The sequence below is a fragment of the Nicotiana sylvestris genome, chromosome 3 (assembly GCF_000393655.2).
Source record: "Nicotiana sylvestris chromosome 3, ASM39365v2, whole genome shotgun sequence".
NCBI classification, from domain to species: domain Eukaryota; kingdom Viridiplantae; phylum Streptophyta; class Magnoliopsida; order Solanales; family Solanaceae; genus Nicotiana; species Nicotiana sylvestris.
In genome coordinates this window covers 86,479,764-86,494,716 of record NC_091059.1, presented here as the reverse complement: position 1 = coordinate 86,494,716, position 14,953 = coordinate 86,479,764, and positions in this window count along the sequence as shown.

Genomic DNA, 14,953 nt, shown 5'->3' with positions numbered 1-14,953 from the left:
ATTATGTGAAAGATGGAGGAAAAGAGTTTGAATAATGAAATGTGGCCTAGTGTCAAGAATGATGTGATAATTGAGACACCAAGTGCCTATGAACTGATATATATGAAATGAAGATTGAAATGAGATTATTGATGGAAAATGAATAACGTCTTGGTAAGACGGCCTAGCCGATCGGGCCGTGATCGGACGCCATGCTACACACATGGTGGTATTATGCTGATATTGAAAACAAAAAGTGAGAATGAAATTGTGACTATGGTACATGTCTCAAAAGAGGGAACCTAGCCGATCGGGTCGTGATCGGACCCCGCGCAAGGAAGCGGTGGTATTGTGAATGATGATGCAACAATATGGAATGCCCCAACCCAAAGTTGTGGAAATTATGTGAAAGCTGTGTGATCCCTTATTTGTATTTGATGATATGATGATTGTTTAAAGCTTTGTTGACCCTTATGATTTTTTTATTCTTGTATGGTTGTTCTTTATAATGAGATGGTGTTTATTTATACATACTAGTGCTATTCGAAGGCACTAATGTCCCTTTTGCCAGGGGCGCTACGTCTTTATATGGATGTAAGTGGTTCCATAGCAGGCAGTGTTGGTCGCAGCAAGTGACGCATCTTCCTTTCAGTTGACTTGGTGAGCCCCATTTCATTTCGGGGTCCGTTACCGTTGTTTATCATGTACTTTGTATTTTGAGGTATAGCCGGAGCCATGTTGCCAGAATTTCTATATTACTCCTCAGTTGTATTTAGAGGCTCCGTAGACAGGTTGTGGGTTGTGTCGAGTATTGAAAATTTAAAATAGATATGTTGTTATTTTGGCAGAATGTTTCCTTCGTGTCTATTAATTGTAATAATTCGGTTAGTATGGTTGAACTATTAATGAAATACAATGATAAAAATTGTCAATAAAATGCTCATAAAGTAGGCTTTATGGAGTTCATCTCCTTGTTATTCATAAATTAATTTTGGGTACGATGAAACCTAATAGGCTTGCTCCGTCAGGCTTGCTCGGTTGAGCACCGGTCGCGCCCCTCAATTTTGGGGCCTGACAGATATTATGGGATCAGGCTGCGAGCCGCAATAGTGTTGTATTGATTAATGATTATGAGGCCAAGGGCCAGTTTGATTATGCCACACCATGGCTTGTTATAGCGCTTGGGCTGTAGAAGCCCCTCCGGAGTCTGCACGCCCCCAATGAGCGCAGGTACCCTGTGTGAGATATGATATTGCCCGAGGGGCTATTGTTGTTTCATGTAATTTCCCGAGGGGCTAATACGAGTGATTGTGAGGTAGCCGGAAGGGCTGGTTCTGTTTGTAGTTTGCTCGACAGACGGTTATGGTATTTGTTTTGCCCGAGGGGCTAATTTATGTTCTACCATTTTCTCACTATTTTCATCACTTGTTTGAACTACTGAGAGATGGTTTAAAAAGGTTTTTACTGAATTGAGATGTTTTTACAAGTTTTACTATTTTACTGCATTGTTGTGGATTTGTACTATTTTATTGTAGTATTATGTTGTGTTTTACGTGTTTTCTTACTGCTCAGCTACCTTTACTTTTATTACTTACTGAGTTGGTGTACTCACATTACTCCTTGTACCCTGTGTGCAGATCCAAAAGTCTCGGGTCATGCTAGCGATTGTTGATTTGCCTTCCAATAGGATTGTTCGGAGTTGACTAGGTAGCTGCTCGGCGTTCGCAGCCTAGTGCTTCTCCTACCTATCTTTATTTCGCTTTGTACTAGATTTCTTTCAGACTATGTTTTCTTTTCATATTTCTAGACGAGTTGTAGATTCTCATGACTGGTGACACCCCGATGTCGGGCTGTGTTTTGGTTTTTGCACTATTTTATCCTACTTTATACTACGGGATTTTAGCTTGTTAATGTCTTTAAATGAATTATTATAATTGTTCGGTTGGTTTGGGGTTTGTGTTGCCTAGCCTAGATTAACGATAGGCGCCATCACAACCGGGTCCGTTTAAGGGTCGTGACAAGTTGGTATCAGAGCCTAGGTTACATAGGTCTCATGAGTCATGAGCAAGTTTAGTAGAGTCGCGTGGATTGGTACGGAGATGTCTGTATTTATCCTCTGGTGGCTGCAGAACGTTTAGGAAAACTTCATATTCTTGTCAATTCTTGTCGTGCGAATTTGTTGATCCGTGTACTAAAGTTTTGTTATTCTATTCTCTCACAGATGGTAAGGACATGTGCTACCGGTCAGGATGGACAACCACCAGTACCACCAACGGAGGCCACTAAAGGCCGATGACACGGTCGAGGCCGTATAGGGGCAGCGGTGTAGCCCGCACAACAGCTGGGGTAGCACTTATAGGTCCACCAGCTGCACCAGTTCTTGATCAGGTCCCAGTTCTGAACGCTCCAATAGCACCAGCTCAAGCACCAACTATGCCTATTTTGATTCCAGGCCTTCAGGAGGCCCTGGCCCAGATTCTATCAATATGCACTGGCCTAGCTCAGGCGGTCTCAGTTACTACAGTCGCATCTACTTCTTAGGCTGGGGGAGGCACTAAGACTCTTGCACACCTGAGCAGGTCATGTAGGGACTTCAGACATCGGGGGCACCTCCAGCCTAGCCGGTTGTAGCTGCTCATGGCTATGTAACTCATGTTATGCCGGAGGATGAGTAGCTCAGATTGGAGAGATTTGGTAGACCTCCGACTTTCAGTGATGCCTAGGGTTTCTTGGACAAGTGTCAGAAGATTCTTCATACAACGGGTATTTTGGAGACCAGCGGGGTAGCATTTACTACTTTTCAGTTTTTTGGAGATGCCTTCACTTGGTGGGAGGCTTATGAGAGGTGTACGCCTGTTGGTGCAGCGCCCTGGTAGTAGTTCTCCGTTCTCTTTTTTGAGAAGTTTGTGCCCCAGTCTCGTAGAGAGGAGCTGTGCATGCAGTTTGAGTAGACTGTGACGCAGTATGAGATGAGGTTCTTGGAGTTAGCTTGTCATGCTATTTGGTTGGTTCCTACAGGTAGAGAAAGGATCAGGAGGTTCGTTGATGGCCTCACATATCAGCTTCATATTCTCATGACCAGTGGTGTTTGGTGCTACTTTTTAGGAGGTTGTTGATATTGCTCGCGAGATTGAGTCAGTTCGTCACTAGGAACGAGATGAGAGGGAGGCCAAGAGGCCTCAAGGATCTGGTACTTTTGGTAATGCTCTTTCGAAAGGTTAGTTTCAGCACGGTAGATGCCATCCATTTAGGCATGCTCAGTCAGGTCGTCCAGGTTATCGTAGGGTGTCATCGGATCATGGTTCTCACAGTTCTCATCTGAGCCATTCATCACTCAGTGCCTTTCCAACCTAGAGTTCATCCCGTGCTCCATCAGTTTAGGGCTTTTCTATGCTAGGTGTATCTGCTAATCATTCCGGTGCTAGGGGTTCCCTTCAGTCCCCATCTCCAAAACCAAGGAAATGTTATGAGTGTGGAGAGTTGGGTCACATATGGAGGTAGTGTCCTTATCGCCTTGGGGGTTCGTCTCAGTAGAGGAGTCAGCCACTAGCTTCATCGTTAGTTACTTCAATACCACCCACCTAGTTAGTGAGGGGTGGAGGTCAGTCTGCTAGGGTCTCCCTAAAGGGGGAGGTCGATCATGTGGTTGTCTAGCCCATTTTTATGCACTACCAACTAGACTCGATGCTATTTCTTCAGATTTTGTGATTAAAGGTATTGTCTCAGTCTGCCAAAGAGATGCCTCTATGTTATCTGATCCCGGTTCCACTTTTTATATGTGTCATCATATTTTTCCCGTTGTTTGGAAACACCCTGTGAGTGTCTTATTTCATCTGTTCGTGTATCTACTCTAGTGGGCGATACTATTGTTGTGGACCGTGTGTACCGGTCATGTATGGTGACTATTGGGGGTTTGGAGACCCGAGTGGACCTGCTATTGCTTTGTTTGGTGGACATCGATGTGATATTGGGCATGGATTGGCTATCTCCACGTCGTGCTATTTTGGACTATCATGCTAAGACAGAGACATTGGCTATGCCGGGTGTTCCAGGGATTGAGTAGCGAGGTTTGACTAATTTTGTTCCTAGTAGGGTGATTTCGTTCTTGAAGGCCCAACGGATAGTTGGGAAGGGATGTCTTTCATACTTATCCTTTGCAAGGGATGTCGGTGTAGAGACCCCTAATATTAATTCTGTTATTGTTGTGAGGAATTTTCTCGATGTGTTTCTTGCAGACATGTCGGGCATTTCACCGTACAGGGATATTGATTTTGGTAGTGATCTGGTGCTGGGCATTAAGCCCATTTCTATTCTATCGTATCGTATGGCACTAACGGAGTTGAAGGAGTTAAAGGAGCAACTTCAGGAACTCCTTGATAAGGGGTTCATTCAGCCTAGTGTGTCGCCTTAGGATGCGCTTGTTCTATTTGTGAAGAAGAAGGAGGGCACGATAAGGTTGTGCATTGATTACAGGCAGTTGAACAAAGTGACAATCAAGAAAAAATATCATTTGCCTCGTATCGATGATTTATTTGACCAGCTTCAGGGAGCGAGTGTGTTCTCCTAGATTGATCTCCGTTTAGGTTATCACCACTCGAAGATCAGGGACTCGGATATTCTTAAGGGAGCTTTCAGGACCCGGTATGGTCATTATGAGTTCCTTGTGAGGTCTTTCAGGCTGACCAATGCCCCAACATCGTTCATGTATTTGATGAATAGCGTGTTTCGGCCTTATCTCGACTTGTTTGTGATTGTTTTCATTGATGGTATTCTGGTATACTCGCGTAGTCAGGAGGAGCACGAGGAGCATTTGAGAGTTGTGTTGTATAGAGTAAGGGAGGAGAAGCTTTATGCAAAGTTCTCCAAATATGAGTATTGGGTCAGTTTAGTGGTTTTCATGGAGCACGTGGTGTCCAATGAGGGTATTTATGTTGATCCAAAGAAGATAGAGGCGGTTTAGAGTTGGCCCAGATTGTCCTCAGCCACAAAGATTCGCAGCTTTCTTAGTTTGGCGGGTTATTACAGTCGGTTTGTTCAGGGACTTTCATCTATCGTAACACCCTTGACTAAGTTGACTCAAAAGGGCTCTCCATTCAGGTGGTCGGATGAGTGTGAGGAGAGCTTTCAGAAGCTCAAGACTTCCTTGACTACAGCTCCAGTGTTAGTTTTGCCATAAGCTTCCGTTCATATACAATGTATTGTGATGCTTCGAGAGTTTGTATTGGGTGTGTGTTAGTGCAAGAGGGTAGAGTTATTGCTTATGCTTCTTGTTAGTTGAAGCCCCATGAGAAGAACTACCATGTTTATGATTTGAAGTTGGCTGCCATTGTTCACGCGTTAAAGATCCGGAGACATTATTTGTATGGTGTGTCTTGTGAGGTGTTTATTGATCATCGTAGCCTTCAACACTTGTTCAAGCAGAAGGATCTCAATTTGAGGTAGCGGAGATGGTTGGAGCTGCTAAAGGACTATGATATCACTATTTTGTACTATCCGGGGAAGGCCAATGTGGTTGTCGACACCTTGAGCTGGAAGGCGGTGAGTATGGGGAGTTTGGCGTATATTCATGTAGGGGAGAGACCTCTTGCAATTGATGTCAAGGCTTTGGCCAATCGATTCGTGAGGTTATATATTCGGAGCCCAGTCGGGTATTGGCTTGTGTGATTTCTCGGTCATCCTTATATGATCGCATCAAAAAGCGCCAGTATGATGATCCTCAGTTTCTTGTCCTTAAGGATAGTGTTTAGCATGACAATTCTAGAGATGTGACTATTGGTGATGACGGGGTGTTGAGGATGCAATGCCAGATATGTGTGCCTAATGTGGATGGGCTTCAGGAGTTGATTCTAGAGGAGGCTCATAGATCACGGTACTCCATCCATCCAGGTTTCGCAAAGATGTATCAGGATCTGAGACAACATTATTGGTGAAGGAGAATAAAGAAGGACGTTATGGGTTTTGTAGCTCGGTGTCTCAATTGTCAGCAGGTGAAATATGAGCATCAGAGACAGGGTGGCTTGCTTCAACAAATGGATATTCCAGAGTGGAAGTGGGAGCAGATCACTATGGATTCGGTAGTTGGACTCCCACGTACTTTGAAGAAGTTAAATGCTATTTGGGTGATTGTGGATAGGCTGACCAAGTCTACGCACTTCATTCCTGTGTGTACTACCTATTCTTTAAAGCAGTTGGCAGAGATATATATCCGGGAGATTGTTCGTCTGCATGGTGTCCCAGTATCCATCATTTAAGATAGAGGTACTTAGTTTACTTCACAGTTTTGGAGGTCTGTACAGCGAGAGTTGGGTACTCAGGTGAGTTGAGCACAACTTTTCACCTTAGACAGACGGGCAGCCCGAGCGCACTATTGAGATATTGGAGGACATGTTCCACGCTTGTGTCGTTGATTTTGGAGGGTCATGGGATCAGTTTCTACCGCTCGCAGAGTTTACTTATAATAAAAGTTATCAGTCGAGTATTCAGATGGCAACATATGAGGCTTTGTATGGGAGACGTTGTAGGTCTCCGGTCAGTTGTTTTGAGCCGGGTGAGGCTAGGCTATTGGGTACAAACTTGGTGTAGGATGCTTTAGACAAGGTGAAGGTGATTCAGGAGAGGCTTCATACAGTGCAGTTGAGACAAAAGAAGCTAACAGTAAGGTTCGGGATGTGTTCTACATAGTTGGTGAGAAGGTTCTATTGAAGGTTTCACCCATGAAGGGTGTTATGATATTTGGGAAGAAGGGTAAATTGAGTCCTCGGTTCATTGGGCCTTTTGAGGTGCTTCGGAGGATTGGAGAGATGGCTTATGAGCTTGCTTTGCCACTCAGCTTATCGAGTGTGCATCCGTTATTTCATGTCTCTATGCTCTGGAAGTATATTGTCGATCCGTCTGATGTTTTTGATTTTAGCATGGTTCAGTTAGATGATGATATGACTTATGATGTGGAGCCAGTAGCTATTTTGGAGCGTCAGGTTCGAAAGCTGAACTCAACGGATATAGCTTCAGTGAAAGTTTAGTGGAGAGGTCGGCCTATGGATGAGGCTACCTGGGAGAACGAGCGGAAGATGCATAGCAGATATCCTTACCTATTTGAGGCTTCATGTATGTTTCTTGACTCGTTCGAGGACGAACGTTTGTTTAAGAGGGGGAGGATGTAATGACCCCGCCGGTCGTTTCATGAGTTACCACTCCGTTTCCCCCATTTCTGCTTTGTTTACTATGAAAATGGTAATAACAATTATATTTGATTATGGGACTCTAAAAATACGTGATCTATTTTTATGCTAGTTGTTAAGTAGTTGATGCTATGTATGTGAGACTTAGAAATGAAATGAGAGTCAAGGACAAGATTATAACCAAACTGATATTTTTAACAATCGGGACCTCGAGCTTGTCGATTTGGTGGCATCGAGGTCGATTCTGGAGCTTGGCTGGGAGCTATCGAGGGGTGGGGTCGAATTATGCCGAACAGTTATAATGAAATTAACAGAGGCTCTTTATGGCCAATGATAAGCAATAAATGAAGAACAACAATAAGGATAATAAATGAAAGCAATAACATCAAGAGAATATTTGAGAGAGCAAAGAGAATGTTTTTGTATATTTCTTGTGGAGAAACTGAAGCAATAGGGGTTTACAAAATGACAAGGATCCCCTTTATATAGGAGGGGAATCCCAACATAGTATAAAATACATTAATGACAAAGAAGCAGATATGGTACAGCTAGATGACACCCTGATTCGGGTTTAGAGTAGCTCACTAGGTTTTGTTAGTCCTTATTGTGTACCTTGGGAACTCCCTATTTATAACATTGCTACAATCATCACTGCCCCAAGGCCGAGTGTCGATGACCCTCGAGGTAGAATACTCGGCCTTGGCCTCGATCCTTCGAGGTGATCTTCCGAAGTGCATCAATGTCGAGAAATTGGACCCTCCGATTTCACCCTATAAAGATAGTCCTCGCGTTTCCTAGAAAAAAGCGATAGGAAACAATTTTGAGCTTCTATTCTCAGGGCATCATCGTTGTGACTGCCTATCAGAGCATTAAATGCCATCCCAAAAAAACCGCACAAGGGTTGCCTTCAAATGCGACTATCGAGAAGCCTACAAACCGCTATTAGTTCGTCCCTTCCGCTTCCCACACAGCTCCTATAAATGCACCAATTGTTGGATAATTCTTATTTTTCCAACTACTTCAAATTTGCAAAGCTAGATCTATCCCCTTTTGCATCCTTTCTTCTTACTTTCTTAAAGAAATCTCATCATCTTCATGGCTAGAACCTCCAAGACGGTTCCTTGAAAAGACGAGGCTGCCTCTTCATCTCGAACATCTAAAGGGAAACCCAAAGTGATACACACCTTGGGACAATGTACTCCTACCGAGCTTGACATGTTGAAGGACTTTACCATGATAAAATTTCGTCCATACCAGGCCGGTGTGAACACGTGTCCCAATACATTAGTGTCGTGACCAACATAGGGACGGTAAGGAAAGACTACCGATGGAGGAAGGCAGTGGAGGAGGAGATTCCCAGCCCTGATTAGAATATAACAGATCACAAGGCTGGCGTCCTTCATGTATATACTTACCCGTTCACTTTGGGTCCTGTCGATCCTTCTAAATCCCCTCCACCGGAGATAGATTCGGTTATACTCGATTTTTGTTACAAATGCCAAGTGACGCTCGGTCAAATCTATCATTCTTTCTGGAGGATAGTCTTGATGCTCTGCCATTTCTCCGACGGGGTTAAGGGTAAGACCTTTACCCTCATCCATTTGATTAGGCTGTATAGCCCTCAATTTTATATAGGTTTGATTAGGCTTCACCACCGATCCAAAAAATCATTTTTCTCGAGCACCAACGCGGAGAAGGATCGAGGGTGGATGAGTAGGTTGAAGACCTAGGATATCATTCCAACCGGGAGGATGCCTTTCCCGGAGAAGTGGAACACACAGCGTAAGCATTATTCCCTCGGACAAGTTTTGTGATTTTCTTTCCTTTCTTCCAGAGAAATGACCTCTTTGATTTCTGCAGCTACTGCTTGGTATCCTGAAGTGGTCTCGGATCTGCCGGGATGGATCAAGTGGTTGGACACCGCATTCCCATATCTTGCTCGGTCTTGGCCCGACCTGGCTAAGAAGCGATGGGTGGCCAAGAATCTTGGTAAAGCTTCTTTTTCGCCTATGTCTTAGATTTATGTTTCTGCTTGTATCCTTTGTGCTGATAAGTTACGGTTACTACGCTCGTATAGGTCTAAGCGAGAATATGAGGATGAGGCGCCCCCTGGTGGCGAGATGGAGACTTCGGAGCCCGCCAAGAGCAAGAAAAGGAAAGGTAAGGCGGCTGCCGATCCTCCCATGGCAAAGAAACCTAAGTCATGGGAACCTTGAGCAGTTACTATGACCTTGACTTCAACTTCCGGAGCAAACCTCGGCACTGAGGATGATGATGATGATAATGAGGGCGAGTGCTGGTTGGCACAGGGACAAGGTCGGGCGCAGGAGCCTCGTAGGTGCCTCGGCCAAAGGCTGCTGAATCTAGAACGACCAACTTAGGTCGGTCCCGTGAATCGAAAACTCTCGAGGAGGATGTCAATATGGTCCTGGATCCCATGACCGAATTTGGCGCAGTTTTCGCTAGGGGAGCAGTTCCCGCTGATCTGGAAGGGTCGAGACCTAAAGCTTTTTCAGGGGCAGAAGTTGCCCATCGGAGACATCGATGACATAAATGGCTTCAGTTTGGGATCTCAGTTCTTGTTAGGGGAATTGAGGGATGCTTAGGATGTGAATACCACCAAAGCCTAGGGTCCTCTCAAGGGGGAGGCGCGCTTGGCAGCATTCTTGACGATGTTAGCAAGAACGTCGATCTTGATGCTCCCAGCTCTGGTAAGGCGGCGGAGAGGTTCATGCAGTAGTTGATAGTTGTTTTATATATATTTCCTTTAGTCTTGATCATTTTTCTTTGTTCTTGAAACTCTTCTATTTTGCTGTAGTATAAGGAGATGTATGATCATGCCTTCTCCAGGCTTAATGAGGAGCTTTCGTGCCGTGAAAAAGAGCTTGAGAGGCTGTCCTTAGGACTGCAAGAGTCGGAGGCTTACTTTTCCTGAAAGGAGAAAGAGTCAGGCGAGCTCCGGGCTGCTTTGGAGATAGCACTCCGAGAGAAGGCTGCTCTTGCTGAGCAGGTATTTTGTTATGCATGAGTCCGCCCTTTGTTCTCATAATCAAATACTAACTGGTCTACCTTTCCCTTTGCAGATCAGACAAAGGGATTCGCTGATTAGGCAAAAAGAGGCGGAGATCCTCGAGCTGAGGGATGAAATGGGGTGGCGGCCTCGGCGTTTGCATCGACCTATGATCTTCTTCAAAGTGCTCGAAAGGATTCTACTGCGCTGACTTTGGCCAAGTCCGAGATCGAAGGAAAAGTTGCAACTTATCTGAATGACGCAACCATGGTGAATCAAATAGCCCGTAATATATCAATAGGGGCCGAGCTGAAACTAGCTCGGGCTATCGATCATGCTAGGGCGAAGGCGAGGAGGGAAACCTTGGAGGGGGTCGAAACCAGAGGTGTTGATCTTTCAGCCAAGATTGAGGAGGCCCGAGAATTAGAGAGAAAGTCGGCGCTTTTGATCGCTCCAAATGAGGATTATGGAGATGGTTCGGAGGATAGTGGCAATGAAGAGTAGGCCTTGTGTCACTTTTGCTTTTTCCTTTTTTTTTCTCTTTCTGTGCATGTACTCCCGCGGGAATAAGTTTTGTAAAGACGTCCCTTGTAAATATATTTTGGCAATGCAAAACAGTTTTTCTGCCCCAAGTCTTTCCATTCTTTATATCTCGTTGCTCTTGTGAAGTTAATCTTTGAATTGTAATATTAACTCTTTGGAGCCCATTCTTGGAGTAATCAGGACCCTTGAAATTGGGTCCTATATTGAAGTTAGGTTGATAGCTTCTTTGGGCCGATGCTTGTGATAGCAAGAAGCCCCCGAGGTCTTGATACCTCTCGACTTTCGTGGGGTAGCAGCATTTATACGATCTAATAAAGGGGGCCCTTGGGCGATCCCAGGTTGTCCCACCAGTACATTTCCTATGGAAAAATTGACGTTACCATGGCCAAAATTACTTGGCCCTCTGGGTAGGCGAGCAGCCGCTGCTTTGCCCCTATATATTCACTCACTTGCTTCCTCAGTGGATATTCTACTACTCTGAGTGAGTATTTCTTCCATAGAACTTGGTGCTTTGTGCTAGTTCTCCCATCGTTTCAAGTCAAAATCTTTTCCCTAAATCTATATCCTCCTCCTATTATTTTATCGTAGCCATGACTGCTACGTCGACATCCGCCCATCAAGGAGAAGGGAGTTCTGCCTCTGTTCCGCGTCCCGTCGGTGGTACACCTCCGGTGCCTGATGACCAAGCCTCGAGGTGTTTTGTCTTGAGGAGAGACTTTATGCTGGGGAGGCCTCCCAACTCTCAAGGACATCGAAAGCACGCGTCGAGGTACATCTCATCAGTAGGGGAGGAACACCTCGAAATGATAAGAAAAAACTATGGATGATGATAAGGAGTGGTGCTACAATTACCTTCCTCTAAGGAGAGCATCATGACCTACGTCGAGGGGTTTTTGAGCGTGTATACGCATAATGTTACGTCAGATTCCCCTGGCCGGGTCGTGCTTGAGTTCTGTCGGAGATACTAGGTTATCCTGGCGCATGCTCACCCATCCCTTTGGAAGATATTGTAGATAATAAGATACTTTGCAGATGAGGTCAGGCTTGAATTTACCCTCAGTCATCTCGTGAGGTTATATTGGCTGCTCCTTTATCAGGGTTTGATTACTCTACAACGTCGATCCATCCAGTCTCTTACCGTTGACAGTGAAGAGAACGAAGACCGAGGATGGATAAGCTGATTTGTTCGAGCACGGATGATCGATATCATTCCTGGAGTGTTTATGACCTTTCATGAGAAACGGTATTTCACACGTAAGTGTCATTCCTGTATTTTTATCACTTTGTCTAAAGGGGGGCTCTATAACGACATTTTTCTTATTCATTTTTTTTGTAGTGACTCCTTTGTTGCCGAATGAGGTACCTGATTTGGCCGAGTGGTCTCGTAAGCTGGCAGCTTGTTCGACCCATGATAAGAGCAGGTGGTGAGACTTGTCCAAGGGGAGATGGGAGGCAAAGTATCACGGTAGGTGCTCGGTAGCTTATTTCCTTAGAATGGTACTTTTATTATTAGCATACTAACTTGGTCGCTGCATGTATTGGAGATTTTTCTGAGATGAGGTCGTGCCCTCTGGGAGGAGGAGAGACTACCGACCTCAAGGTCGGTGGTTGATGACAAACGAAAAGGATCTCCAGGGCGTGAGGAAGCTCGTAGCGGGGCGAGTCCTTCTCAGCTATTCAAAAGAGGCGATTCGACCGATCATCCAGTTTCGGAGGACTCCGTTCTCGGAAGAACATTCCCCGTTTCTTGCTGAGGGTGCTTCAAAGAGTGAGGATCACGTGGTGCCTTCTTATTTTCCTACCAAAGGCGCTTCGGGGGATACTAAACCATCGGACATTGGCTAGCCTTTTGGTGAGGCTCAATGGCTCGACTTTATGGTGAGCTTTGGTAGCTGGCATATGATTATTCTGGTTTCACACTCTTCCATTCTCATTGAATTTTCTTCCACAGGCCTTTGACAAGCTTAAATCTGAGCTACTTCGCAGTGTCGCTAGGTTGCGAAAAGCTTCAGATAGGGAGAAATCCCTTAAAATTTTTTGTGCGAGAAAGGAAAGCGAGCTGGTATCCTTGCAGTGTGAAGCGGATCGAAGTCGGAGCCACTAGAGCTATCTCGAGAGACAAGTATCTTGTATTTCATGTTGATGTATGCTCCTCTTTTCATTTTCTAAGATTAATGTTTCGATATTTCAGTTGGAGAGCAAAACGGAGGAGCTGGAATGACTTTGGGTCCATGTTGGCCGGGCCAAATGTGGGTTCAACGAGCTACGGCCCCATGTAGATGCCCAAGTTGTGGCTAAGGAGAGTGTTTTGGCTAAGGCTTCCAACCTGGAGATGCAAATCCGGACCGCTCGTGCGAGTGATTGCGCGCGAGCAAACATGATCGCAAGGCTCGAGTCCGAGCTTTTGAAGGTGAAGGCCGAGGTGGTAAAAACCCGGGCTGAGGCCGTGATGAGCAGCACTAGGGCGTATCAGAAATTGGCGGCCTATTTGAAAAGCACTGCCACTGCTAGAGCTGAGCTAAGGAGAACTCTTAGTCGTGCGAGCAGTAGTAAAGAGCACACGAAGTGCAAATATCAAAGTGAAACTCTCGAGGAACTTCATGCCAGGGGTTTCGATCTTTCGGAAGAGATCGAGCAAGCCAAGGAGGAGGAATATGACGCCAAGTTCCTTCTATCTGATGCCGAAGATGGCGAGGATGGGGCCGTCGGTCCATAGCCCCAAAGGGGGACGTTTATTTGCTTTTTCTTTGTATATAGTGCTTTCACAGTATGCCGTGAATGGAGCTGGTATTTTACTGTATACGTGTATAAAGGAAAACCTTGCGGATTTATTTCTTCTGTATCTCTTTCTATCTCGAACTTGGCCAAGTGAACTGGTCTTTGAGTTAGTAGGAATCCTTGGATTCGTTATGCATCCCTGAGGCTTATTAGGCTGGCTCGTAGGCTCTTACGCATTTGGTCGATGCGAACTTTTTAGTTAACTACTTTGGGTTCAATCTCCCAATTAGGTTTCGATTTGAGCTCATTCGACCCTCAAGTTTTATATTTGGGCGGGTTGGCGACAGTAGCTCTTACGCCTTGGGTCGAAGCGACCTTTTATGTTTGTGGCCCTGAGGCTCATTAGGCTCGCGACAATGGCTCTTATGCTTCGCTCTTAGGCGTATTTAGTTAACTATTTTGGGTTCAGTCTCCGAATCGGGTTTCGATTCGAGCTCATTTGATCCTCAAGTTTTGTATTTGTGCGGGCTGTTGACAGTGGCTCTTACGCCTTGGGCCGAAGCAACCTTTTGGATGGGCTTTATTTTTTCCTCGATAAGGATTTTTTGAAATAGTGTTTGCCTGACTCTTCGACGGCTTAATAAAAGACCTTGATTGTGGGTCGTTATATGGCGATGATCGAGCACCTCGGGAGGTTTAGCTCGGAGGCTGAGTATCTCGAAGCTCATTAGAAGGTCTTTTTGCATGTATCGAGGGTAGCATGTTTAATTGGTTCTTTTCAAAGTAGATTCGAAGTAATTGAAGGAGTTTTTGCAGCAACAGTCGGGCGTCCCCGAGTCACGTTTGTTCGGATGGTACAGTCGTGTGACCAGAGTCATTTGTGTTCGGCCGGAGCTTTTATGTCCCGAGTGAAGTAGTTTCAGAATCTATATCGAGGGTATGCCTTTTTAGGGGTTTTACAAGTTCGATATATAGCTGAAACTTTGAGATCGGGTTTATGCCTTTAGTAAGGTCTTACAAGTTTTACATGCCTTCAAAGTCTTACAGTTTTTTGATACATGGTACAAATATTGTTCATGCCTTGCTTGAGGTCTTACAGATATTGTTGCTGCCTTATACAGGTCTTACAAGACCGAGTCTTCCCACTCGGGGTCTTATGGCCTCGAGTTTTTTAATAAATGACAATTAGCGATAGTACCCGAGTCATCGAGGGTTTCTTGGCTCGGAAGCCGTTACTTGTAAACTTTGAATCGCCTTATTGAGGGGTTACAATTTCGGAGATGCTGACCCTGAGGTCGTGAGTTTTTTGATATTTTGACGCCAACCCCCGAGTGTTCGGGGCACTTTCGTCCATGGAGACATTTCATGATTTTCATGTTTCCTCATTGAGGGCTTAGGAGTTTAGCGTCCCGATCCGAAGGCTGTTCAGGTGTTGAATTGTTGAATTGTTGATGCCAGTCCCTGAGTGTTCGGGATATTTTCGGCGGAGGAGTCGTGTTTGCGAAGGTGCTGAGCTTCTTTTGGA